Below are 27,573 nucleotides of genomic sequence, written 5' to 3' on the forward strand. Positions count from 1 at the left end.
AGGTTAACGAGGGAGACGCCTTCAGAGTTAATTGCAGCCCTTAGAGTCCATTGTCCAATTACTTTTGGTCCCTTGAAAAAGAGGACGCTATGCATTACAGAGCTATGATTCCTAAACCCTTTCTCCGATTTGGATGTGAAAACTATCATATTGCAGCTGGGAGTGTGCACTTTCAGCCCATATTATATATATAATTGTATTTCTGAACATGTTTTTGTAAACAGCTAAAATAACAAAACTTGTGTCACTGTCCAAATATTTCTGGCCCTAACTGTATATCTTGAACCACCCAGATATCAAGAGGAAAAAAAAGAGAAACCAGAGCACAGAAAAAAAAATGGTTCACAACTTTCTTTTCCTTCTTTTGAAATGCATTTAATTCATTTTTGGCCACTTGTACTGTTATGATACGGTGGTTTAGGATCAACATGGAACGAGCTCTGAAGGAAGTGGTACCTGTACTGACCACAGTCCCTAAGCTCAACACAACACTAGAAGTAGCCGTGGGGTGCTCCTAACTCTCCCTAGGCACCTCGTCACCGCCTAAGAGCTAACTACCCCTAAAGATAGAAGCAGGAAAACTATCTTGCCTCAGAGAAAATTCCCAAAGGATAGATTAGCCCCCCACAAATAATGACTGTGAGTGGAGAGGGAAAAGACATACACAGAATGAAACCAGGATGAGCACAGGAGGCCAGTCTAACTTGATAGATAGGACAGGATGGAATACTGTGCGGTCAGTATAAAACACTACAAAAATCCACGCAGAATTTACTAAAAATCTCCACACCTGACTAAAGGTGTGGAGGGTAAATCTGCTTCCCAGAGCTTCCAGCAAGACAGAATTGATTCATACTGATAACGCTGGACAAACATAGAAGCACAGAACGGAAAAAGTCCACAATCTGTGAACAGAAAAGAGCAAGCAAAAACTTAGCTTTGCTGAACTGGTCAGGATAACAGGGAACTCCAAAGAGATGTGAATCCAACCAGGAACCATTTACAAGTGGCACTAGCTGAAGGACAGAACCAGGCATAAATAGCCAAGCAGAAAAGACGATCAGTGGAAGCAACTGAAGACAGCTAACTCCAAGGAGCAGCCATACCACTTGAAACCACAAGAGGGAGACCAAGAGCAGAACTCACAAAAGTGCCACTTACAACCACCGGAGGGAGCCCAAGAGCGGAATTCACAACAGGATATCACGTCTCCTCTCCTACCCTCCAGCCTGCTGCAGGCGCGATCGGCTTGCTTAGCCCTCTATTTTTAAGACCCTCCTTCTGTTATTGGCAGTGCTCGACCAGCTAGTGTCAGCCCTCTATTTTAAATAGCTATCCCTGTTTAAACTCCAGTACATGATGGAAATTTTCTATATAAAGGGTGAATAGCTTACACCCTTTGGCTCAAAACAATAGAGCACACTGATGAAGGCCTTCACAGACCGAAACATTTGTGAATTTAAATACTGTATGTATTAAACACCCTTTTTGCATCAGACTTCCTGGAGTGTGCTGAGTATATTCTATATCACAGTTAAAGGTCTGGGCACCTACTCTTATGCACCTCCACCCTGGGCTGTGCTGAACATTTACTTTACTGTGTGCAGGCATCGTCCGATGGGATTACAAGTCCCATCGGACGATGCCTACTACAGTGACAGTGATTGACACATTAGCCAATGATGAGACAGTAGTAGTCCCATCAGCCGGCTAATGTGTTGAATAGAGATGAGTGGTGTTTGAGTCGAAATGTTCGCCAATTTCAAATTCAAGCTGTTTTGGGCGGTGTTCGAGTCGTTCGACGAACCAGAACAATTTGCTTAAAATTTGGCAGTTAAAGTTTCTGTTCGATAACTGTTCGTTCACCAAAAGCCTAGCTTGATTTGCACATTAAAACTGTTTATCATTGTTAATAGACTGTTTCAGTGTATAGTGGGCGGGGGGACGGGGGATAGATCTGTGCTGAAATAACGCCGATCTCCATTTTTTTCTTTCCCGCATTTACTGTGGGGTGGTGCAGTCTCTCAGCCTATCAGCAGTGCACACACACACAGCAATGTGCATTTGATGCACACAAGCAAGGGCATGTTTCATTGGCTGTGTATGTCACATGTCCTTGCCTTATAATAACCAGCCATTTTCCCCGTCGCCACCATTTCCTCACTGCTGCAGCTTAGCGTTAGACGGCACCACTGCTGCTGTGAGCGCTATACAGACTAAGAGTGTTTTTTTGGAACGAATTGTAAGAGAGATAGGTTTAGGGAGTCGGGAGGAGTCGGGACTAGTTGTAATATCAGCCCTTTTCAGGGTAGGTTACAGCAGCTCATAGCACTGTTTGCCAGGCAGGTGAGGGCCAGTGCTGTGCAAATGTTTGTCACTGCATTTGGTGTAATCTAGATCAGCCAATCCTTTTGGGCTAGTAGCATTGTCTGATAGTCATCTGAGTAGCCCGCCTGTGAAGTTGGCTACACCGCCTGTGTATCTCCATTTTTACTGCATCTAACAAAGTTAATAGTTTTGGGCCTAGGAGCAGTGTCTGCACGTCAGCAGAGTAGCCCACCTGTGAAACTAACTACACCACCTGTGTATCTCTATTTTCACTGCATCAAATCCAGTTGATAGTTTTGGGCCTAGGAGCAGTGTCTGCACGTATGCAGAGTAGCCCGCCTGTGAAACTAACTACATCGCCTGTGTATCTCTATTTTCACTGCATCTAATCCAGTTCATAATTTTGGGCCTAGGAGCAGTGTCTGAAAATCAGCAGAGTAGCCCACCTGTGAAACTAACTACACTGCCGGTGTATCTCTATTTTCACTGCATCAAATCCAGTTAATAGTTTAGGGCCTAGGAGCAGTGTCTGCACGTCAGCAGAGTAGCCCGCCTGTGAAAAAAACTATACTGCCTGTGTATCCCAATTTTCACTGCATCTAATCCAGTTATTAGTTTTGGGCCTTGGAGCAGTGTCTGCAAGTCAGCAGAGTAGCCCGCCTGTGAAACTAACTACACCGCCTGTGTATCTCTATTTTCACTGCATCTAATCCAGTTAATAGTTTTGGGCCAAGGAGCAGTGTTTGAACCTCAGCATAGTAGCCCACCTGTGAAACTAACTACACCATCTGTGTATCTCTATTTTCACTGCATCTAATCCAGTTAATAGTTTTGGGCCTAGAAGCAGTGTCTGCACGTCAGCAGAGTAGGCCGCCTGTGAAACTAACTGCACCGCCTGTGTATCTCAATTTCCACTGCATCTAATCCAGTTAATAGTTTAGGGCCTAGGAGCAGTGTCTGCATGTCAGCAGAGTAGCCTGCCTGTGAAACAAACTATACCGCCTGTGTATTTCAATTTTCATTGCATCTAATCCAGTTAATAGTTTTGGGCCTAGGAGCAGTGTCTGCACGTCAGCAGAGTAGCCCACCTGTGAAACAAACTACAACGTCTGTGTATCTCTATTTTCATTGCATCTAATCCAGTTAATAGTTTAGGGCCTAGGAGCAGTGTCTGCACGTCAGCAGAGTAGCCCGCCTGTGAAACTATCTACACCGCCTGTGTATCTCAATTTTCACTGCATCTAATCCAGATATTAGTTTTCGGCCTAGGAGCAGTGTCTGCACGTCAGCAGAGTAGCCCGCCTGTGAAACTAACTACACCGCCTGTGTATCTCTATTTTCACTGCATCTAATCCAGTTAATAGTTTTGGGCCTAGGAGCAGTGTCTGCACGTCAGCAGAGTAGCCCGCCTGTGAAACAAACTATACCGCCTGTGTATTTCAATTTTCATGGCATCTAATCCAGTTATTAGTTTTGGGCCTAGGAGCAGTGTCTCCATGTCAGTAGAGTAGCCCAACTGTGAAACAAACTACACCGCCTGTGTATCTCTATTTTCACTGCATCTAATCCAGTTAATAATTTAGGGCCTAGGACCAGTGTCTGCACGTCAGCAGAGTAGCCCGCCTGTGAAACTATCTACACTGCCTGTGTATTTCAATTTTCACTGCATCTAATCCAGTTAATAGTTTTCGGCCTAGGAGCAGTGTCTGCACGTCAGCAGAGTAGCCCGCCTGTGAAACTAACTACACCGCCTGTGTATCTCTATTTTCACTGCATCTAATCCAGTTAATAGTTTTGGGCCTAGGAGCAGTGTCTGCACGTCAGCAGAGTAGCCCGCCTGTAAAACAAACTATACCGCCTGTGTATTTCAATTTTCATGGCATCTAATCCAGTTAATAGTTTTGGGCCTAGGAGCAGTGTCTGCACGTCAGCAGAGTAGCCCACCTGTGAAACAAACTACAACGCCTGTGTATCTCTATTTTCACTGCATCTAATCCAGTTAATAGTTTTGGGCCTAGGAGCAGTGTCTGCACGTCAGCAGAGTAGCCCGCCTGTGAAACTAACTACACCGCCTGTGTATCTCAATTTTCACTGCATCTAATCTAATTAATAGTTTAGGGCAAGGAGCAGTGTCTGCACCTCAGCAGAGTAGCCCGCCTGTGAAAGAAACTATACCGCCTGTATATCTCAATTTTCACTGCATCTAATCCAGTTATTAGTTATGGGCCTAGGAGCAGTGTCTGCACGTCAGCAGAGTAGCCCGCCTGTGAAACAAACTACACCGCCTGTGTATCTCTATTTTCACTGCATCTAATCCAGTTAATAGTTTAGGGTCTAAGAGCAGTGTCTGCACGTCACCAGAGTAGCCCGCCTGTGAAACTATCTACACCGCCTGTGTATCTCAATTTTCACTGCATCTAATCCAGTTAATAGTTTAGGGCCTAGGAGCAGTGTCTGCACGTCAGCAGAGTAGCCCACCTGTGAAACAAGCTATACCGCCTGTGTTTCTCAATTTTCATTGCATCTAATCCAGTTAATAGTTTTGGGCCTAGGAGCAGTGTCTGCACCTCAGCAGAGTAGCCCACCTGTGAAACAAACTATACCGCCTGTGTATCTCAATTTTCACTGCATCTAATCCAGTTATTAGTTTTGGGCCTAGGAGCAGTGTCTCCATGTCAGTAGAGTAGCCCAACTGTGAAACAAACTACACCGCCTGTGTATCTCTATTTTCACTGCATCTAATCCAGTTAATAATTTAGGGCCTAGGACCAGTGTCTGCACGTCAGCAGAGTAGCCCGCCTGTGAAACTATCTACACCGCCTGTGTATTTCAATTTTCACTGCATCTAATCCAGTTAATAGTTTTCGGCCTAGGAGCAGTGTCTGCACGTCAGCAGAGTAGCCCGCCTGTGAAACTAACTACACCGCCTGTGTATCTCTATTTTCACTGCATCTAATCCAGTTAATAGTTTAGGGCCTAGGAGCAGTGTCTGCATGTCAGCAGAGTAGCCTGCCTGTGAAACAAACTATACCGCCTGTGTATTTCAATTTTCATTGCATCTAATCCAGTTAATAGTTTTGGGCCTAGGAGCAGTGTCTGCACGTCAGCAGAGTAGCCCACCTGTGAAACAAACTACAACGTCTGTGTATCTCTATTTTCATTGCATCTAATCCAGTTAATAGTTTAGGGCCTAGGAGCAGTGTCTGCACGTCAGCAGAGTAGCCCGCCTGTGAAACTATCTACACCGCCTGTGTATCTCAATTTTCACTGCATCTAATCCAGTTATTAGTTTTCGGCCTAGGAGCAGTGTCTGCACGTCAGCAGAGTAGCCCGCCTGTGAAACTAACTACACCGCCTGTGTATCTCTATTTTCACTGCATCTAATCCAGTTAATAGTTTTGGGCCTAGGAGCAGTGTCTGCACGTCAGCAGAGTAGCCCGCCTGTGAAACAAACTATACCGCCTGTGTATTTCAATTTTCATGGCATCTAATCCAGTTATTAGTTTTGGGCCTAGGAGCAGTGTCTCCATGTCAGTAGAGTAGCCCAACTGTGAAACAAACTACACCGCCTGTGTATCTCTATTTTCACTGCATCTAATCCAGTTAATAATTTAGGGCCTAGGACCAGTGTCTGCACGTCAGCAGAGTAGCCCGCCTGTGAAACTATCTACACTGCCTGTGTATTTCAATTTTCACTGCATCTAATCCAGTTAATAGTTTTCGGCCTAGGAGCAGTGTCTGCACGTCAGCAGAGTAGCCCGCCTGTGAAACTAACTACACCGCCTGTGTATCTCTATTTTCACTGCATCTAATCCAGTTAATAGTTTTGGGCCTAGGAGCAGTGTCTGCACGTCAGCAGAGTAGCCCGCCTGTGAAACAAACTATACCGCCTGTGTATTTCAATTTTCATGGCATCTAATCCAGTTAATAGTTTTGGGCCTAGGAGCAGTGTCTGCACGTCAGCAGAGTAGCCCACCTGTGAAACAAACTACAACGCCTGTGTATCTCAATTTTCACTGCATCTAATCTAATTAATAGTTTAGGGCAAGGAGCAGTGTCTGCACCTCAGCAGAGTAGCCCGCCTGTGAAAGAAACTATACCGCCTGTATATCTCAATTTTCACTGCATCTAATCCAGTTATTAGTTATGGGCCTAGGAGCAGTGTCTGCACGTCAGCAGAGTAGCCCGCCTGTGAAACAAACTACACCGCCTGTGTATCTCTATTTTCACTGCATCTAATCCAGTTAATAGTTTAGGGTCTAAGAGCAGTGTCTGCACGTCACCAGAGTAGCCCGCCTGTGAAACTATCTACACCGTCTGTGTATCTCAATTTTCACTGCATCTAATCCAGTTATTAGTTTTTGGCCTAGGAGCAGTGTCTGCACATCAGCAGAGTAGCCCGCCTGTGAAACTAACTACACCGCCTGTGTATCTCAATTTTCACTGCATCTAATCCAGTTAATAGTTTAGGGCCTAGGAGCAGTGTCTGCACGTCAGCAGAGTAGCCCAACTGTGAAACAAGCTATACCGCCTGTGTTTCTCAATTTTCATTGCATCTAATCCAGTTAATAGTTTTGTGCCTAGGAGCAGTGTCTGCACCTCAGCAGAGTAGCCCACCTGTGAAACAAACTATACCGCCTGTGTATCTCAATTTTCACTGCATCTAATCCAGTTATTAGTTTTGGGCCTAGGAGCAGTGTCTCCATGTCAGTAGAGTAGCCCAACTGTGAAACAAACTACACCGCCTGTGTATCTCTATTTTCACTGCATCTAATCCAGTTAATAATTTAGGGCCTAGGACCAGTGTCTGCACGTCAGCAGAGTAGCCCGCCTGTGAAACTATCTACACCGCCTGTGTATTTCAATTTTCACTGCATCTAATCCAGTTAATAGTTTTCGGCCTAGGAGCAGTGTCTGCACGTCAGCAGAGTAGCCCGCCTGTGAAACTAACTACACCGCCTGTGTATCTCTATTTTCACTGCATCTAATCCAGTTAATAGTTTTGGGCCTAGGAGCAGTGTCTGCACGTCAGCAGAGTAGCCCGACTGTGAAACAAACTATACCGCCTGTGTATTTCAATTTTCATGGCATCTAATCCAGTTAATAGTTTTGGGCCTAGGAGCAGTGTCTGCACGTCAGCAGAGTAGCCCATCTGTGAAACAAACTACAACGCCTGTGTATCTCTATTTTCACTGCATCTAATCCAGTTAATAGTTTTGGGCCTAGGAGCAGTGTCTGCACGTCAGCAGAGTAGCCCGCCTGTGAAACTAACTACACCGCCTGTGTATCTCAATTTTCACTGCATCTAATCTAATTAATAGTTTAGGGCAAGGAGCAGTGTCTGCACCTCAGCAGAGTAGCCCGCCTGTGAAACTAACTATACCGCCTGTGTATCTCAATTTTCACTGCATCTAATCCAGTTATTAATTATGGGCCTAGGAGCAGTGTCTGCACGTATGCAGAGTAGCCCGCCATTGAAACTAAATACACCGCCTGTGTATCTCTATTTTCACTGCATCTAATCCAGTTCATAGTTTTGGGCCTAGGAGCAGTGTCTGAAACTCAGCAGAGTAGCCCGCCTGTGAAACTAACTACACTGCCGGTGTATCTCTATTTTCACTGCATCAGATCCAGTTAATAGTTTAGGGCCTGGGAGCAGTGTCTGCACGTCAGCAGAGTAGCCCGCCTGTGAAACAAACTATACAGCCTGTGCATCTCAATTTTCACTGCATCTAATCCAGTTAATAGTTTTGGGCCAAGGAGCAGTGTCTGAACCTCAGCATAGTAGCCCGCCTGTGAAACTAACTACACCGTCTGTGTATCTCTATTTTCACTGCATCTAATCCAGTTAATAGTTTTGGGCCAAGAAGCAGTGTCTGCACGTCAGCAGAGTAGGCCGCCTGTGAAACTAACTGCACCGCATGAGTATCTCTATTTTCACTGCATCTGGATTGTTCATAGTTTTGGGCCTAGGAGCAGTGTCTGAAACTCAGCAGAGTAGCCCGCCTGGGAAACTAACTACACTGCCGGTGTATCTCTATTTTCACTGCATCAAATCCAGTTAATAGTTTAGGGCCTAGGAGCAGTGTCTGCACCTCAGTAGAGTAGCCCGCCTCTGAAACTGCATGTCAGCAGAGTAGCCCGCCTGTGAAACAAATAATACCGCCTGTGTATCTCAATTTTCATGGCATCTTATCCAGTTAATAGTTTTGGGCCTAGGAGCAGTGTCTGCACGTCAGCAGAGTAGCCCGCCTGTGAAACAAACTACAACGCCTGTGTACCTCTATTTTCATTGCATCTAATCGAGTTAATAGTTTAGGGCCTAGGAGCAGTGTCTGCACGTGAGCAGAGTAGCCCGCCTGTGAAACTATCTACACCGCCTATGTATCTCAATTTTCACTGCATCTAATCCAGTTATTAGTTTTCGGCCTAGGAGCAGTGTCTGCACATCAGCAGAGTAGCCCGCCTGTGAAACTAACTACACCGCCTGTGTATCTCTATTTTCACTGCATCTAATCCAGTTAATAGTTTTGGGCCCAGGAGCAGTGTTTGCACGTCAGCAGAGTAGCCCGCCTGTGAAACTAAGTACACTGCCTGTGTATCTCTATTTTCACTGCTTCTAATCCAGTTAATAGTTTTGGGCCAAGGAGCAGTGTCTGCACGTCAGCAGAGTAGCCCGCCTGTGAAACTAACTACACCACCTGTATATCTTTATTTTCACTGCATCAAATCCAGTTAATAGTTTTGGGCCAAGGAGCAGTGTCTGCACCTCAGTAGAGTAGCCCGCCTCTGAAACTTACTACACCGCCTGTGTATCTCAATTTTCACTGCATCTAATCCAGTTAATAGTTTAGGGCCTAGGAGCAGTGTCTGGCCGTCAGCAGAGTAGCCCGCCTGTGAAACAAACTATACCGCCTGTGTATATCAATTTTCACTGCATCTAATCCAGTGATTAGTTTTGGGCCTAGGAGAAGTGTCTGCACATCAGCAGAGTAGCCCGCCTGTGAATTTAACTACACCGCCTGTGTATCTCTATATTCACCGCATCTAATCCAGTTAATAGTTTAGGGCCTAGGAGCAGTGTCTGCACGTCAGCAGAGTAGCCCGCCTGTGAAACTAACTACACCGCCTGTGTATCTCAATTTTCACTGCATCTAATCTAATTAATAGTTTAGGGCAAGGAGCAGTGTGTGCACCTCAGCAGAGTAGCCCGCCTGTGAAAGAAACTATACCGCCTGTATATCTCAATTTTCACTGCATCTAATCCAGTTATTAGTTATGGGCCTAGGAGCAGTGTCTGCACATCAGCAGAGTAGCCCGCCTGTGAAACAAACTACACCGCCTGTGTATCTCTATTTTCACTGCATCTAATCCAGTTAATAGTTTAGGGTCTAAGAGCAGTGTCTGCACGTCACCAGAGTAGCCCGCCTGTGAAACTATCTACACCGTCTGTGTATCTCAATTTTCACTGCATCTAATCCAGTTATTAGTTTTTGGCCTAGGAGCAGTGTCTGCACATCAGCAGAGTAGCCCGCCTGTGAAACTAACTACACCGCCTGTGTATCTCAATTTTCACTGCATCTAATCCAGTTAATAGTTTAGGGCCTAGGAGCAGTGTCTGCACGTCAGCAGAGTAGCCCACCTGTGAAACAAGCTATACCGCCTGTGTATCTCAATTTTCATTGCATCTAATCCAGTTAATAGTTTTGGGCCTAGGAGCAGTGTCTGCACCTCAGCAGAGTAGCCCACCTGTGAAACAAACTATACCGCCTGTGTATCTCAATTTTCACTGCATCTAATCCAGTTATTAGTTTTGGGCCTAGGAGCAGTGTCTCCATGTCAGTAGAGTAGCCCAACTGTGAAACAAACTACACCGCCTGTGTATCTCTATTTTCACTGCATCTAATCCAGTTAATAATTTAGGGCCTAGGACCAGTGTCTGCACGTCAGCAGAGTAGCCCGCCTGTGAAACTATCTACACCGCCTGTGTATTTTAATTTTCACTGCATCTAATCCAGTTAATAGTTTTCGGCCTAGGAGCAGTGTCTGCACGTCAGCAGAGTAGCCCGCCTGTGAAACTAACTACACCGCCTGTGTATCTCTATTTTCACTGCATCTAATCCAGTTAATAGTTTTGGGCCTAGGAGCAGTGTCTGCACGTCAGCAGAGTAGCCCGCCTGTGAAACAAACTATACCGCCTGTGTATTTCAATTTTCATGGCATCTAATCCAGTTAATAGTTTTGGGCCTAGGAGCAGTGTTTGCACGTCAGCAGAGTAGCCCACCTGTGAAACAAACTACAACGCCTGTGTATCTCTATTTTCACTGCATCTAATCCAGTTAATAGTTTTGGGCCTAGGAGCAGTGTCTGCACGTCAGCAGAGTAGCCCGCCTGTGAAACTAACTACACCGCCTGTGTATCTCAATTTTCACTGCATCTAATCTAATTAATAGTTTAGGGCAAGGAGCAGTGTCTGCACCTCAGCAGAGTAGCCCGCCTGTGAAACTAACTATACCGCCTGTGTATCTCAATTTTCACTGCATCTAATACAGTTATTAATTATGGGCCTAGGAGCAGTGTCTGCACGTATGCAGAGTAGCCCGCCATTGAAACTAAATACACCGCCTGTGTATCTCTATTTTCACTGCATCTAATCCAGTTCATAGTTTTGGGCCTAGGAGCAGTGTCTGAAACTCAGCAGAGTAGCCCGCCTGTGAAACTAACTACACTGCCGGTGTATCTCTATTTTCACTGCATCAGATCCAGTTAATAGTTTAGGGCCTGGGAGCAGTGTCTGCACGTCAGCAGAGTAGCCCGCCTGTGAAACAAACTATACAGCCTGTGCATCTCAATTTTCACTGCATCTAATCCAGTTAATAGTTTTGGGCCAAGGAGCAGTGTCTGATCCTCAGCATAGTAGCCCGCCTGTGAAACTAACTACACCGTCTGTGTATCTCTATTTTCACTGCATCTAATCCAGTTAATAGTTTTGGGCCAAGAAGCAGTGTCTGCACGTCAGCAGAGTAGGCCGCCTGTGAAACTAACTGCACCGCATGAGTATCTCTATTTTCACTGCATCTGGATTGTTCATAGTTTTGGGCCTAGGAGCAGTGTCTGAAACTCAGCAGAGTAGCCCGCCTGGGAAACTAACTACACTGCCGGTGTATCTCTATTTTCACTGCATCAAATCCAGTTAATAGTTTAGGGCCTAGGAGCAGTGTCTGCACCTCAGTAGAGTAGCCCGCCTCTGAAACTGCATGTCAGCAGAGTAGCCCGCCTGTGAAACAAATAATACCGCCTGTGTATCTCAATTTTCATGGCATCTTATCCAGTTAATAGTTTTGGGCCTAGGAGCAGTGTCTGCACGTCAGCAGAGTAGCCCGCCTGTGAAACAAACTACAACGCCTGTGTACCTCTATTTTCATTGCATCTAATCCAGTTAATAGTTTAGGGCCTAGGAGCAGTGTCTGCACGTGAGCAGAGTAGCCCGCCTGTGAAACTATCTACACCGCCTATGTATCTCAATTTTCACTGCATCTAATCCAGTTATTAGTTTTCGGCCTAGGAGCAGTGTCTGCACATCAGCAGAGTAGCCCGCCTGTGAAACTAACTACACCGCCTGTGTATCTCTATTTTCACTGCATCTAATCCAGTTAATAGTTTTGGGCCCAGGAGCAGTGTTTGCACGTCAGCAGAGTAGCCCGCCTGTGAAACTAAGTACACTGCCTGTGTATCTCTATTTTCACTGCTTCTAATCCAGTTAATAGTTTTGGGCCAAGGAGCAGTGTCTGCACGTCAGCAGAGTAGCCCGCCTGTGAAACTAACTACACCACCTGTATATCTTTATTTTCACTGCATCAAATCCAGTTAATAGTTTTGGGCCAAGGAGCAGTGTCTGCACCTCAGTAGAGTAGCCCGCCTCTGAAACTTACTACACCGCCTGTGTATCTCAATTTTCACTGCATCTAATCCAGTTAATAGTTTAGGGCCTAGGAGCAGTGTCTGGCCGTCAGCAGAGTAGCCCGCCTGTGAAACAAACTATACCGCCTGTGTATATCAATTTTCACTGCATCTAATCCAGTGATTAGTTTTGGGCCTAGGAGAAGTGTCTGCACATCAGCAGAGTAGCCCGCCTGTGAATTTAACTACACCGCCTGTGTATCTCTATATTCACCGCATCTAATCCAGTTAATAGTTTAGGGCCTAGGAGCAGTGTCTGCACGTCAGCAGAGTATCCCACCTGTGAAACAAGCTATACCGCCTGTGTATCTCAATTTTCAATGGATCTAATCCAGTTAATAGTTTAGGGCCTAGGAGCAGTGTCTGCACGTCAGCAGAGTAGCCCGCCTGTGAAACTAACTACACCGCCAGTGTATCTCTATTTTTACTGCATCAAATCCAGTTAATAGTTTAGGGCCTAGGAGCAGTGTCTGCACGTCAGCAGAGTAGCCCGCCTGTGAAACAAATAATACCGCCTGTGTATCTCAATTTTCATGGCATCTAATCCAGTTATTAGTTTAGGGCCTAGGAGCAGTGTCTGCACGTCAGCAGAGTAGCCTGCCTGTGAAACAAACTACAACGCCTGTGTATCTCTATTTTCATTGCATCTAATCCAGTTAATAGTTTAGGGCCTAGGAGCAGTGTCTGCACCTCAGTAGAGTAGCCCGCCTCTGAAACTTACTACACCGCCTGTGCATCTCAATTTTCACTGCATCTAATCCAGTTAATAGTTTAGGGCCTAGGAGCAGTGTCTGCACGTCAGCAGAGTAGCCCGCCTGTGAAACAAACTATACCGCCTTTGTATATCAATTTTCACTGCATCTAATCCAGTGATTAGTTTTGGGCCTAGGAGAATTGTCTGCACATCAGCAGAGTAGCCCGCCTGTGAATTTAACTACATCGCCTGTGTATCTCTATATTCACCGCATCTAATCCAGTTAATAGTTTCGGGCCTAGGAGCAGTGTCTGCACGTCAGCAGAGTAGCCCACCTGTGAAACAAGCTATACCGCCTATGTATCTCAATTTTCAATGCATCTATTCCAGTTAATAGTTTAGGGCCTAGGAGCAGTGTCTGCACGTCAGCAGAGTAGCCCGCCTGTGAAACTAACTACACTGCCTGTATCTCTATTTTCACTGCATCAAATCCAGTTAATAGTTTTGGGCCAAGGAGTAGTGTCTGCACCTCAGCAGAGTAGCCCGCCTGTGAAACTTTCTACACCGCCTGTGTATCTCAATTTTCACTGCATCTAATCCAGTTATTAGTTTTGGGCCAAGGAGCAGTGTCTGCACGTCAGCAGAGTTGCCCGCCTCTGAAACTAACTACACCGCCTGTCCTCAGTCCTCAGAGTTGTCACGCCAATTGCACTTGCTTCCTCACAGCTCCCATGTCTCCAGCTGCCCGTCTGAGCATGGGGTAACACACATCGTTGAGTCTGTAGAGTTGTTTGCACATATTATAGCCTGGGAATCAGAGGTCTGCTCCAGAGCTTCTGTGAATCCAGACGAGGAAAAGATTTGCACTGATGCCCAGAATCTTTGTGAGTCAAATCTAGGCCCAGATGAAGAAGATTCTGAGCATAATGTAGACCCTTGTTCCCAAAATGTAACTCCTGTTGGTGGAGACAATGAGGTAGATGATGATGAGACTGAGATACCTTTATGTTGCTTAGATAATATGTTGTGAGCACAGTATTAGCAACAAAAAATTTGATTCTTTACTCTGCACCACCTCTGCACACAGCTGAATTTCAGCAGCATTAAATGAGAAGGTGAAATATGGTCTGCTGAATCCCGTTTGTCACAGATTAAAAAAAGTTTCAGTGTGAATGAGGCCTGTATAACATAGACTAGATGCTCCAAACAATTTCAAAGTGAGATCTCTCTTGCTATATGATTTTGGTAACATAAGAAAGAATTGTTTAAGTGTGGATGAATGCTGTATGACAAAGAAGATATGTTCCAAACAATTTCAAAATTAGATCTCCCCTTCTGACTTTAGTAACAGAAGACATTTTTTTGGGGTGGATGAGTCCTGTATAACATAGACTAGATGCTCCAAACAATTTCAAAGTGTATGACGTTAGTAACATAAGAAGGAATTGTTTCAGTGTGGATGAGGGCTGTATGACAAAGAAGAAACGCTCTAAACAACTTCAAACTGAGATCTCCCCTATTATATGACGTTAGTAAAAGAATATATTTTTTGGGGGGTTGGATGACGCCTGTATAACATAGACTAGATGCTCCAAACAAATTCAAAATGAGATCTCCCCTACTGTATCAAGTTAGTAAAAGAAAAAAATTTGTCTTTAGTGTGGATGAGGCCTGTATAAACTTATAAACTAGAATATAGGCTCAAAATAAACTCTTGGCTGTATCACGTCGGAATTTTTTTTTTAATGTGGAACAGCTCTGGACATAGAACAATTTCAACACCACTAAATGACAAGGTGGGGTATGGAGGGCTGTATCATATTTAGCAACAGAAAAAGTATTTTTTTTAACATGCGTGAGGTCTGAGCAACTTCATATCACCACCACAAAATTACAATGTGGGATATGGCGGACTGTATCACGTTTAGCAGCAGAAAAAAAAATGTTTTTATGTGCATGAGCTATGCAGACTGTGCAATTTCAATCCCACTAAATAACAAGGTGAGATGTGGCATGGTGAATCACTGTAGCAACTGCATATACAAATTTTTTTTATGCACCACAGCTCAAATCACAGAACAATGTCGCCACTCCACTAAATGACAAGGTGGGATATGGCATGCTGTTTCACATTTAACAAGTGAAAAAATAAGATTTAGAATGGTCTACTCATGCATGGAGCACAATAGAAGCAGTGTACAATACACTTGTATGAAATATGCCCTGCTGTCAAACTGAGATATCATGGAGTCATCAGACAAGGGGCCATAAACCCCTAGAATATAAAAGCCACAAGGATTTAGATCAAATCACCACAGGCAGAGTTTCAATAAACCTTAATGTTTTACAATGACAAACTGCAAACATATAGAGGCTTAGAACTGTTTGTGAAGCAAATAAACAAACATTTCTCGAGATTGTGCCACTATGAGCATTGTCTGTCACATCTGTAAGTGTTTTACAAGAAATTCAGCTATGTAATTGTCTGAATGCATTCGCTATACAGTATTTTAATCTGGATTCCAAATCACCATTTGTATACTCGCCATTTGTACATTTGATGCAATGTTTCTCAAGGAGAGAAACTAATATATTGGACTAAGAAATACTTGAAATGAACTAAAGACCAAACTAACAACTTTGCTTTATCAAATTTATATGAAGTGTATGGTGTCCAATGTGAGCAACCAGGCAACATAAAAAAGAGCTTTTCAAGTGAGCTCTTTAAGGTACACAAATGTTATGAAGTCTTTTCCAACAAGGATGTGGTTTCACCAATGGGGGGAATGTTTTTTAAAAATATAATATTGCCATCACAGCCCCCATTGCTCAAAATTCTGTGGCCTATAACTGTACAGAACACGTTCACCCAGGTCATGTCGTTGGAGATAAGGAAGAGATGTTGCAGGAAACCGAGTTAAGAAGTAGGCCCAATGTAGGGGTGTGGGTCTCTAAGACTTGTAATAGAGTGCATGAGCTGACAAACAATTCCTCAATGGGGGTATCTTTTTTAATAAGTAAACTAGTGCCATCACAACCCCCTTGCCCAAAATTCAGTATAGATCATGGTAACCCTGGTGATCTAGTGGCAGGTAAGGAAGAGATATTGCAGGAGACAGAGTTAAGCTTTAGCTAACAGGGTAATTATATATCTCCATTACTTTTGCTCTTGGTTTGAGCTCCTTATTCAATTCACCCTTAATGTATATGCCTGTTACCCCTTAGTGTTACGAACGCCTCTCAGCTCCGGATGTGACTGCAGCATTAGCTTAATTCAATTGTGGTAATTATATAAACCCTAACTTTGATTTTACACATCTGCATCCATCAATTAAATCTATAGAATATTCCACTGTACCGAGTTCCCTTAGGTATGGATACCACTAACATCCGAATTGATATCATCTTACCACTGGTCACTAACTACTCCCTCCGCATGCTCCACTACGCCACACGTTAGCCCATAGTTATAGTATTGCGATTTCAATATAGGGGGTTGTAATAAGTGTTCACTACTTTTAACAGGATGCATGTGCCATACCTAGCCTTTTTCCCTTCCGGGACGTACAAGCACGACTTGTTGACGCACCAGAATTACGGTATGTCCCCATATCCATCCAACTGTTTCTAGTGTTCTTTCGCTCTTTCTTACCTCCGTCTGGGTCCTGATAGACTTTATAAGGAATATGCATCAATCTTTTCCTCCTATGTCTCCAATTGATGTTTCTTACCTTAGCAACATTAAGAGTCCCCCCATATGTGCATAATTGAGGTGATTACCCCACCCAGTAGTCTTTCTGACATGGCTTTGTTTCCCTACCATGCATACTACGCCATATGTTATACGACTTCATTGTATATATTGTATATAGTGTATATTTTGTAAATCTTATGTATATTTGTTTTCATTTTCTCTAGCGACACTGTGATCAAGGCCACAGAGTGGCCGAAACATCTTGTACTTGTCGCTCCTCACCTATAATAAAGATTTTTCACTTGAAGCAAAAATTGTCACTAAGAATGCTGTGATTATAGACTTGTAAGAGTTAAGAAGTAGGCCCAATGTAGGGGTGTGGGTCTCTGAGACTTGTAATGGAGGGCATGAGCTGACAAACAATTCCCCAATGGGGGGTCCTTTTTTTAATAAATAAAATAGTGCCATCACAGCCCTCTTGCCCAAAATTCACCGGCATGTAACAGTACGCAGCACGTTCACCCAGGTCATCTAGTGGCAGTTAAAGAAGAGACATTGCAGGAGACAGAGTTAAGAAGTAGGCCCAATATAGGGGTGTGGGTCTCTGAGACTTGTAATGGATGGCATGAGCAGAAAAACATGGTCATCTAGTGGTTCTGGATGAAGAGGATGAGGATAAGAACAAACAGACCAAATCTGGAAGCGTATACCATGTGTGGTTGTGAAAAGGTGCATGAGAATACACATCCCCAAAACAGAGAATGTATTTGAGGTTATGTTTTGCTGTTTTCACTTGGTGGTGCACAGAAGTATTTCACAATCCAGCCCTTGTTCATTTTTATAAGTCAGCCTGTCAGCATTTTCAGTTGACAGGCGGATGAGCTCATCTGTTATAATTCCACCAGCGGCACTAAAAACCCGCTCTGACAGAACGCTAGCAGCAGGGCAGGCCCGGACCTCCAAGGCATAGAGAGCCAGTTCATGCCACATGTCCAGCTTGGATACCCAATAATTAAAAGGCACACAGGAATCACGGAGGACGTTTGTACGATCTGCAAGGTACTCCCTCACCATCTTCCCAAACATTGCACTTCTTGTGACAGCACTCCTTGCCTCTGTGCCATCACAATGGGATGGTCTGAGAAAACTGTTCCAGAACTTTGCCATTGTACCCCTGCCTGAGCTGGATTGTACTTCTGTCTTGCTTGGACTCCTTGGTTGTGCAAAAAAACTCTGACGTCTGCTGCCAGCGTTCTCACATGTGAATTTTCTAAGTATTTCCACTTCAAGGGCCCTCTGGTACTGCAACATTTTAGTACACTTCTCTGCCTCTGGCAGAAGAGATTGAAAGTTATCCTTGTAGCGTGGGTCTAGAAGTGTCACCAACCAGTATGAGTGTCACCCAAAATTTTTATAATGCGAGGGTCACGTGAAATGTAGCGCAACATAAAGTCAGCCATGTGTGCCAGACTGCTAACAGGCAAGACTTCGTGTCCTCACCAACAGGACAACTGACCATGCTGTCCTCCTCCTCATTCTCATCCTCCCTGTCCTCAGGCCATCCCCACTGAACAGACTGTAGTACAGCTGTGTTTGTAGTACCGTCTATAGCGCATTAAAGTAGCTCCTGTTCTTCCTCCTCCTCCTCATTGACTACCAATCCACATTGAGAAGACATGAGGCTGGGCTGAGTGTAATCCCCCTGTATGGTTCCTTGCTCCATGTCCTCGTGCTCTGCCTGCAATGCTTCCTCTTTAATTGTGAGCAGAGAGGTTTTCAGAATGCTGAGAAGCGGGATGGTGACGCTAATTATGGTGTCATTGCCGCTCACCATCTTGGTGCAGTCCTCAAAGTTTTGGAGGATGGTACATATGTCTGACATCCATGTCCACTCCTGAGGTCTTATGTGTGGAGTCTGAACTGAATATTGATGGCCTTGTTGATGTTGGTAGTCAACAACTGCCCTCTTCTGCTCACAAATCCTTTCCAACATATGCAGCGTAGAGTTCCAGTGCGTGGGGACATCACACACCAGTCAGTGAGCTGGAAGCTGCAAACGCTGCTGAAGCACAGCAAGGCTGAAGGTGTAGCTGACTTTCTAAAATGGGCAGAAAGACTGCATACTTTCACTAGCAGATCCTGCAGCTCTGGATAGCGTTTCAGAAAATGCTGAACCACGAGGCTAAGCACATGGGCCAAGCAAGGTACTTATGTGAGCTCACCATGCATCAGAGCCGCCACCAGGTTCCGGCCATTGTCACACACAACCATGCCTGGCTGTAGGTTCAGCGGTGTCATCCAAATATTTGACTGCTCTTTCAGCTCTGTTCACAACTCTTCTGCATTGTGCGGTTTGTCACCTATGCAAATTTTGCTTCAGAACAGCCTGGTGTCGCTTGGCTGAGGCAGTGCTGCAGTGCCTCCAGCTTCTGACTGATGTGTTGATTTCAGAGATGGAGGATGAAGATGAGGAAGAGGAGGAGGAGGTGCAGGAGCTGTAGACTGTGGGGGGAAAGCCTGATTGACGTAGGGCCAGCAATTCTTGGTGTGGGGAGGATGTATTCCATCCCAAGGTCCAACTGGGTCCTGGCTTTCACTATGTTAGCCCAGTGTGCCATTAGTGAGATGTATCATCCCTGCCCACAAGCATTTGTCCACGTGTCCATGGTTAGGTGGACTTTCCCTGTAACAGCATTGTTGAGGGCACAGGTAATGTTGTGGGACACATGCTGGTGTAATGCCGGTACAGCACACCAGGAGAAATAGTTTTGACTGGGGACCAAGTACATTGGGACAGACAACACCATCAGATTGCGGAAAGCTTCTGTCACAATGAGCCTAAAAGGCAATATTTCTAGCGCAAGCAGAAGAAAAATGTTAAAATTTAGGTAGGACTGGGTATTTCAGCTTGCATTCCAAAGACTGGGGTATAGACAACTGAAGGCTGTGCTGGGACAAGTACGTGGGAGGGCTTGATGATCGTGCCGCTTGACTGTGGGCAACAACATGTGCAGACAGGTGCAGGGCTAGAGGCATCTTCTCATGCATGGTGGACTGGGGATTGGTTTCACCTTCTATGCAAAACAGTGGAAGAAGCAGTGGTGTCACATGTAGACAGTGTTCCTGGAACTTGGGGTTTGGCCCACAAAGTAGGGTGCTTTGTTGTCATGTGCCTCGTCATGCTGGTGGTGGTCAGGCTGGTTGTTTTGCTACCCTTGCAGATGCAGGCATGGCAGGTGCTGCAAATGGCCTATTTGGGTATCTCAGCAGAGTCTTTGAAAAATAACCATACTCGAGTACATCTAACAGTTGGAATGGCAACTTCCCTCATGTTGGTGATACGGGGAACGGATGCACGCCATCTGTCTGTGGCCCCCACACTGCTTCTTCCTGCCTGTTGGGGGGATATGCCTCCTTCCCCATGTGTGCTGCTGCCCTCGCTCTGCATGTCCTCCTGCCAGGCTGGGTCAGTCACTATGTCATCCACCACCTCGTCTTCCACATCCGCACCCTGCTCCTCCTCCTGACTTTCTGGCAATTGTGTCTCATCAATGTTCAACTCCTTCACTTTCCCACCATCGCCTTCGTGTGACCATGGCTGGTCAAAACTTTGGGCATCGCTATATGCAATCTCATCTGGCCCTACTTCAAGTTGACCGGCTGAGAGTCTGGAATCTTGAAATGGAAAATTGAACAGCTCTTCAGAGTGTCCAAGCGTGGGATCAGTTGGCTCATGGCACTTGGCATGGAGGGAGGAAAGAGTATCAAGGTCAGGGACACACATGACATGGTGGTGGTGGTGGCTTAGTGACTGGAAACATTATCCGCTACCCAACTAACAACCTTTTCACACTGCTCTGGCTTCAGTAGTGGTGTGCTGCCATCCCCTAGTAACTGGGACAGGAAGATCGAGCGAGAAGATGTGGGTCTTTGTTGTGGCTCACTTTCACCTTGGCCATGGCCTCATCCTCTGCATGCACCATCATCATCACGTCCAATTCCCTGTCCCTTGCCTTGCCCATTTTAAATGGACTACTGCATTATTTCAAAAGCTCAACACAAATGTATTTATTTGGAGCTAAATGATATCTGATCCTTATGCCTGCAAAGCTACGATTTTTTAAACACAAACACCAGGCCTCAGCCTGATATAACAGACTGTATTCACTTTTGGGGGCTTTTTGGTGAATTTAAAACCCCCAAAAAAGATTGGCACAAGGCTAGAACACAGAACTATGCTATGTATGCATGCTGAAATACGACTTTTCTAAACCAGATACAACAGAACTCAGCCTGACATAACAGACTGTATTAACTATTTTTTAGTGTATTTTATAATTTAAAAAAAAGAACAATGCTAGCAGACAGAACTATGAAACTTATGCCTATCAAGCTACGATTTTCCCACCACAGATACAACAGGCCTCAGTCTGACATAACAGACTGTCTGAAATTTTTGGGGGGTTTTCTAGAATTTTTTTAAATGCAAAATAGTGCGGTATATAAGTAGAGTAACAGACAGCAAAAACAGTGGAAAACTAGCCTAAAATGCCCAAATTTTGGAGCACACAGATATATGAGGCCTGTCACAGAAATACCACACTGCCAAATATGTGGCCTGTACTTTTTTTATGCAAAATAGTGCTGTATATAAGTAGAGTAACAGACAGCAAAAACAGTGGAAAACCGGCCAAAAATGCCCAAACTTGGAGCACGCAGATATATGAGGCCTGTCATGGAAATACCACACTGTCAAATATGTGGCCAGTATTTTTTTAATGCAAAATAGTGCTGTATATAAGTAGAGTAACAGACAGCAAAAATAGTGGGAAACCAACCAACAATGCCCAAACTTGGAGCACGCAGATATATGAGGCCTGTCACAGAAATACAACACTGCCAAATATATGGCCTGTATTTTGGGGGGGTCTGCAAAATAGTGCTGTATATAAGTAGAGTCACAGACAGCAAAAACAGTGGAAAATCGGCCTAAAATGCCCAAACTTGGAGCACAACGATATATGAGGCCTTTTATGTTTTTTGGTGAATTTAAAACCAAAAAAAAAAAAGTGTCACAAGGCTACCACACAGAACTATGCTACTGCAGAAATATGATTTAAAAAACAAAGCAAACACCAGGACTCAGCCTGAAATAACAGACTGTATTAATTTTTTATTTTTTTTTGGCTTTTGGGTGAATTTATTAAAAAAAATAAAAAAGTAGTAGAACAAGGCTAGCTCACACAACTATGCTACGTATACCTGACAAACTATGATTTGTCTACAGATGCACCAGGACTCAGTCTGACATAACAGACTGTATATTTTTTGGGGGAGGGTGAATTTTTGGAAAAAAGAAAAAAAAATGAAAACTGCAACTAGGTATGTAGTAAATAAGCAGCAGCAGACAGTTATGGAGCTTTGGGAGGGATGCAGTGGGAGCTATGTACGCAAATACAGTGCCTGCAGGCCTTGCACTGATGTGGATATGGATCGCCCCCAGACACAGGGCCAAGCATTTTCGGTACCGGGCCTCTCTGGTTCGGTTCTGAAGCTGTCACGGTGGCTATACCCGGTCCGTGACCCTGCTAAGGGGCGTCCAATAAAGGTGGTACAGTCTGTCAAGGGTTCGTGACGCCACCTGTGGTGTTCGGTCAGGGTGACCGATGCTGCTGTGGGGTCCGCTGGGGTGATGGAATGGCAGCTGGATGGTATACCTTCCCACAGGTGAAGTATGTCCCCAGGGCTTCCCAGTAAGGTGGATGGTAATGGTGTGAGGTGCAGGTAATAACGAGGACACAAGGTTGCAGTCTCTTTACCTCTTTACTGAAGGCTTCAGGATCCTCAATCCAGAGTACATTTAACAGAGCTCTCTGAGACCGGCCGGTCTGATGGGCACTTTCAGAGTTTCCTTCGCAGATGGAAATCATTGCCTACCACTAGCGCCTGTGTGTTGTAGTCCTACCCTGCTGAGCATTCTGAATAGTCCTCACAACTGCTGTTCTCGTTCGTCGTTCTCTACAGCTCTCTCTCTCTCTCTCTTTAGTTCCAGATGTTACTAGTTTCTCGTCCCCAGTATGTTTTGGCTAGGACGCACCCGTATGACGGGAAGGCTTGGAGGTCTTCCGGGACCCTAGAGACGCCCCTCTCCCAATGTTGCCCCCTATGTCTTCTTAGGAAATTTAAGGTAGACAGCCAACCTATAATTAACTGTCCTGCGGAGTTCGAAGTAAGGCCTGAAGTCAGTTACTCCCGCGGTGTTCCGGCCACCGGCTACACGCCTCAGTAAGATGTTGCCTCGGTCTCACGGCACGACTCAAGGGATTCAAGCTTCAGGAGGCTAATTTGCATATTCCAGGTGCCTTCTGGGAGAAGCGAAGTCTCCCTAAGCTAGAAGATCGTTGGGTACAGCCGGGACCAGCTGCTTCGAAAGCATCACCAAACCAGGGATTCAAGCTTCAGGAGGCTAATTTGCATATTCCAGGTGCCTTCTGGGAGAAGCGAAGTCTCCCTAAGCTAGAAGATCGTTGGGTACAGCCGGGACCAGCTGCTTCGAAAGCATCACCAAACCAGGGATTCAAGCTTCAGGAGGCTAATTTGCATATTCCAGGTGCCTTCTGGGAGAAGCGAAGTCTCCCTAAGCTAGAAGATCGTTGGGTACAGCCGGGACCAGCTGCTTCGAAAGCATCACCAAACCAGGGATTCAAGCTTCAGGAGGCTAATTTGCATATTCCAGGTGCCTTCTGGGAGAAGCGAAGTCTCCCTAAGCTAGAAGATCGTTGGGTACAGCCGGGACCAGCTGCTTCGAAAGCATCACCAAACCAGGGATTCAAGCTTCAGGAGGCTAATTTGCATATTCCAGGTGCCTTCTGGGAGAAGCGAAGTCTCCCTAAGCTAGAAGATCGTTGGGTACAGCCGGGACCAGCTGCTTCGAAAGCATCACCAAACCAGGGATTCAAGCTTCAGGAGGCTAATTTGCATATTCCAGGTGCCTTCTGGGAGAAGCGAAGTCTCCCTAAGCTAGAAGATCGTTGGGTACAGCCGGGACCAGCTGCTTCGAAAGCATCACCAAACCAGGGATTCAAGCTTCAGGAGGCTAATTTGCATATTCCAGGTGCCTTCTGGGAGAAGCGAAGTCTCCCTAAGCTAGAAGATCGTTGGGTACAGCCGGGACCAGCTGCTTCGAAAGCATCACCAAACCAGGGATTCAAGCTTCAGGAGGCTAATTTGCATATTCCAGGTGCCTTCTGGGAGAAGCGAAGTCTCCCTAAGCTAGAAGATCGTTGGGTACAGCCGGGACCAGCTGCTTCGAAAGCATCACCAAACCAGGGATTCAAGCTTCAGGAGGCTAATTTGCATATTCCAGGTGCCTTCTGGGAGAAGCGAAGTCTCCCTAAGCTAGAAGATCGTTGGGTACAGCCGGGACCAGCTGCTTCGAAAGCATCACCAAACCAGGGATTCAAGCTTCAGGAGGCTAATTTGCATATTCCAGGTGCCTTCTGGGAGAAGCGAAGTCTCCCTAAGCTAGAAGATCGTTGGGTACAGCCGGGACCAGCTGCTTCGAAAGCATCACCAAACCAGGGATTCAAGCTTCAGGAGGCTAATTTGCATATTCCAGGTGCCTTCTGGGAGAAGCGAAGTCTCCCTAAGCTAGAAGATCGTTGGGTACAGCCGGGACCAGCTGCTTCGAAAGCATCACCAAACCAGGGATTCAAGCTTCAGGAGGCTAATTTGCATATTCCAGGTGCCTTCTGGGAGAAGCGAAGTCTCCCTAAGCTAGAAGATCGTTGGGTACAGCCGGGACCAGCTGCTTCGAAAGCATCACCAAACCAGGGATTCAAGCTTCAGGAGGCTAATTTGCATATTCCAGGTGCCTTCTGGGAGAAGCGAAGTCTCCCTAAGCTAGAAGATCGTTGGGTACAGCCGGGACCAGCTGCTTCGAAAGCATCACCAAACCAGGGATTCAAGCTTCAGGAGGCTAATTTGCATATTCCAGGTGCCTTCTGGGAGAAGCGAAGTCTCCCTAAGCTAGAAGATCGTTGGGTACAGCCGGGACCAGCTGCTTCGAAAGCATCACCAAACCAGGGATTCAAGCTTCAGGAGGCTAATTTGCATATTCCAGGTGCCTTCTGGGAGAAGCGAAGTCTCCCTAAGCTAGAAGATCGTTGGGTACAGCCGGGACCAGCTGCTTCGAAAGCATCACCAAACCAGGGATTCAAGCTTCAGGAGGCTAATTTGCATATTCCAGGTGCCTTCTGGGAGAAGCGAAGTCTCCCTAAGCTAGAAGATCGTTGGGTACAGCCGGGACCAGCTGCTTCGAAAGCATCACCAAACCAGGGATTCAAGCTTCAGGAGGCTAATTTGCATATTCCAGGTGCCTTCTGGGAGAAGCGAAGTCTCCCTAAGCTAGAAGATCGTTGGGTACAGCCGGGACCAGCTGCTTCGAAAGCATCACCAAACCAGGGATTCAAGCTTCAGGAGGCTAATTTGCATATTCCAGGTGCCTTCTGGGAGAAGCGAAGTCTCCCTAAGCTAGAAGATCGTTGGGTACAGCCGGGACCAGCTGCTTCGAAAGCATCACCAAACCAGGGATTCAAGCTTCAGGAGGCTAATTTGCATATTCCAGGTGCCTTCTGGGAGAAGCGAAGTCTCCCTAAGCTAGAAGATCGTTGGGTACAGCCGGGACCAGCTGCTTCGAAAGCATCACCAAACCAGGGATTCAAGCTTCAGGAGGCTAATTTGCATATTCCAGGTGCCTTCTGGGAGAAGCGAAGTCTCCCTAAGCTAGAAGATCGTTGGGTACAGCCGGGACCAGCTGCTTCGAAAGCATCACCAAACCAGGGATTCAAGCTTCAGGAGGCTAATTTGCATATTCCAGGTGCCTTCTGGGAGAAGCGAAGTCTCCCTAAGCTAGAAGATCGTTGGGTACAGCCGGGACCAGCTGCTTCGAAAGCATCACCAAACCAGGGATTCAAGCTTCAGGAGGCTAATTTGCATATTCCAGGTGCCTTCTGGGAGAAGCGAAGTCTCCCTAAGCTAGAAGATCGTTGGGTACAGCCGGGACCAGCTGCTTCGAAAGCATCACCAAACCAGGGATTCAAGCTTCAGGAGGCTAATTTGCATATTCCAGGTGCCTTCTGGGAGAAGCGAAGTCTCCCTAAGCTAGAAGATCGTTGGGTACAGCCGGGACCAGCTGCTTCGAAAGCATCACCAAACCAGGGATTCAAGCTTCAGGAGGCTAATTTGCATATTCCAGGTGCCTTCTGGGAGAAGCGAAGTCTCCCTAAGCTAGAAGATCGTTGGGTACAGCCGGGACCAGCTGCTTCGAAAGCATCACCAAACCAGGGATTCAAGCTTCAGGAGGCTAATTTGCATATTCCAGGTGCCTTCTGGGAGAAGCGAAGTCTCCCTAAGCTAGAAGATCGTTGGGTACAGCCGGGACCAGCTGCTTCGAAAGCATCACCAAACCAGGGATTCAAGCTTCAGGAGGCTAATTTGCATATTCCAGGTGCCTTCTGGGAGAAGCGAAGTCTCCCTAAGCTAGAAGATCGTTGGGTACAGCCGGGACCAGCTGCTTCGAAAGCATCACCAAACCAGGGATTCAAGCTTCAGGAGGCTAATTTGCATATTCCAGGTGCCTTCTGGGAGAAGCGAAGTCTCCCTAAGCTAGAAGATCGTTGGGTACAGCCGGGACCAGCTGCTTCGAAAGCATCACCAAACCAGGGATTCAAGCTTCAGGAGGCTAATTTGCATATTCCAGGTGCCTTCTGGGAGAAGCGAAGTCTCCCTAAGCTAGAAGATCGTTGGGTACAGCCGGGACCAGCTGCTTCGAAAGCATCACCAAACCAGGGATTCAAGCTTCAGGAGGCTAATTTGCATATTCCAGGTGCCTTCTGGGAGAAGCGAAGTCTCCCTAAGCTAGAAGATCGTTGGGTACAGCCGGGACCAGCTGCTTCGAAAGCATCACCAAACCAGGGATTCAAGCTTCAGGAGGCTAATTTGCATATTCCAGGTGCCTTCTGGGAGAAGCGAAGTCTCCCTAAGCTAGAAGATCGTTGGGTACAGCCGGGACCAGCTGCTTCGAAAGCATCACCAAACCAGGGATTCAAGCTTCAGGAGGCTAATTTGCATATTCCAGGTGCCTTCTGGGAGAAGCGAAGTCTCCCTAAGCTAGAAGATCGTTGGGTACAGCCGGGACCAGCTGCTTCGAAAGCATCACCAAACCAGGGATTCAAGCTTCAGGAGGCTAATTTGCATATTCCAGGTGCCTTCTGGGAGAAGCGAAGTCTCCCTAAGCTAGAAGATCGTTGGGTACAGCCGGGACCAGCTGCTTCGAAAGCATCACCAAACCAGGGATTCAAGCTTCAGGAGGCTAATTTGCATATTCCAGGTGCCTTCTGGGAGAAGCGAAGTCTCCCTAAGCTAGAAGATCGTTGGGTACAGCCGGGACCAGCTGCTTCGAAAGCATCACCAAACCAGGGATTCAAGCTTCAGGAGGCTAATTTGCATATTCCAGGTGCCTTCTGGGAGAAGCGAAGTCTCCCTAAGCTAGAAGATCGTTGGGTACAGCCGGGACCAGCTGCTTCGAAAGCATCACCAAACCAGGGATTCAAGCTTCAGGAGGCTAATTTGCATATTCCAGGTGCCTTCTGGGAGAAGCGAAGTCTCCCTAAGCTAGAAGATCGTTGGGTACAGCCGGGACCAGCTGCTTCGAAAGCATCACCAAACCAGGGATTCAAGCTTCAGGAGGCTAATTTGCATATTCCAGGTGCCTTCTGGGAGAAGCGAAGTCTCCCTAAGCTAGAAGATCGTTGGGTACAGCCGGGACCAGCTGCTTCGAAAGCATCACCAAACCAGGGATTCAAGCTTCAGGAGGCTAATTTGCATATTCCAGGTG

Source organism: Ranitomeya imitator, chromosome 1 (assembly GCF_032444005.1).
Source record: "Ranitomeya imitator isolate aRanImi1 chromosome 1, aRanImi1.pri, whole genome shotgun sequence".
Lineage (NCBI taxonomy): Eukaryota > Metazoa > Chordata > Amphibia > Anura > Dendrobatidae > Ranitomeya > Ranitomeya imitator.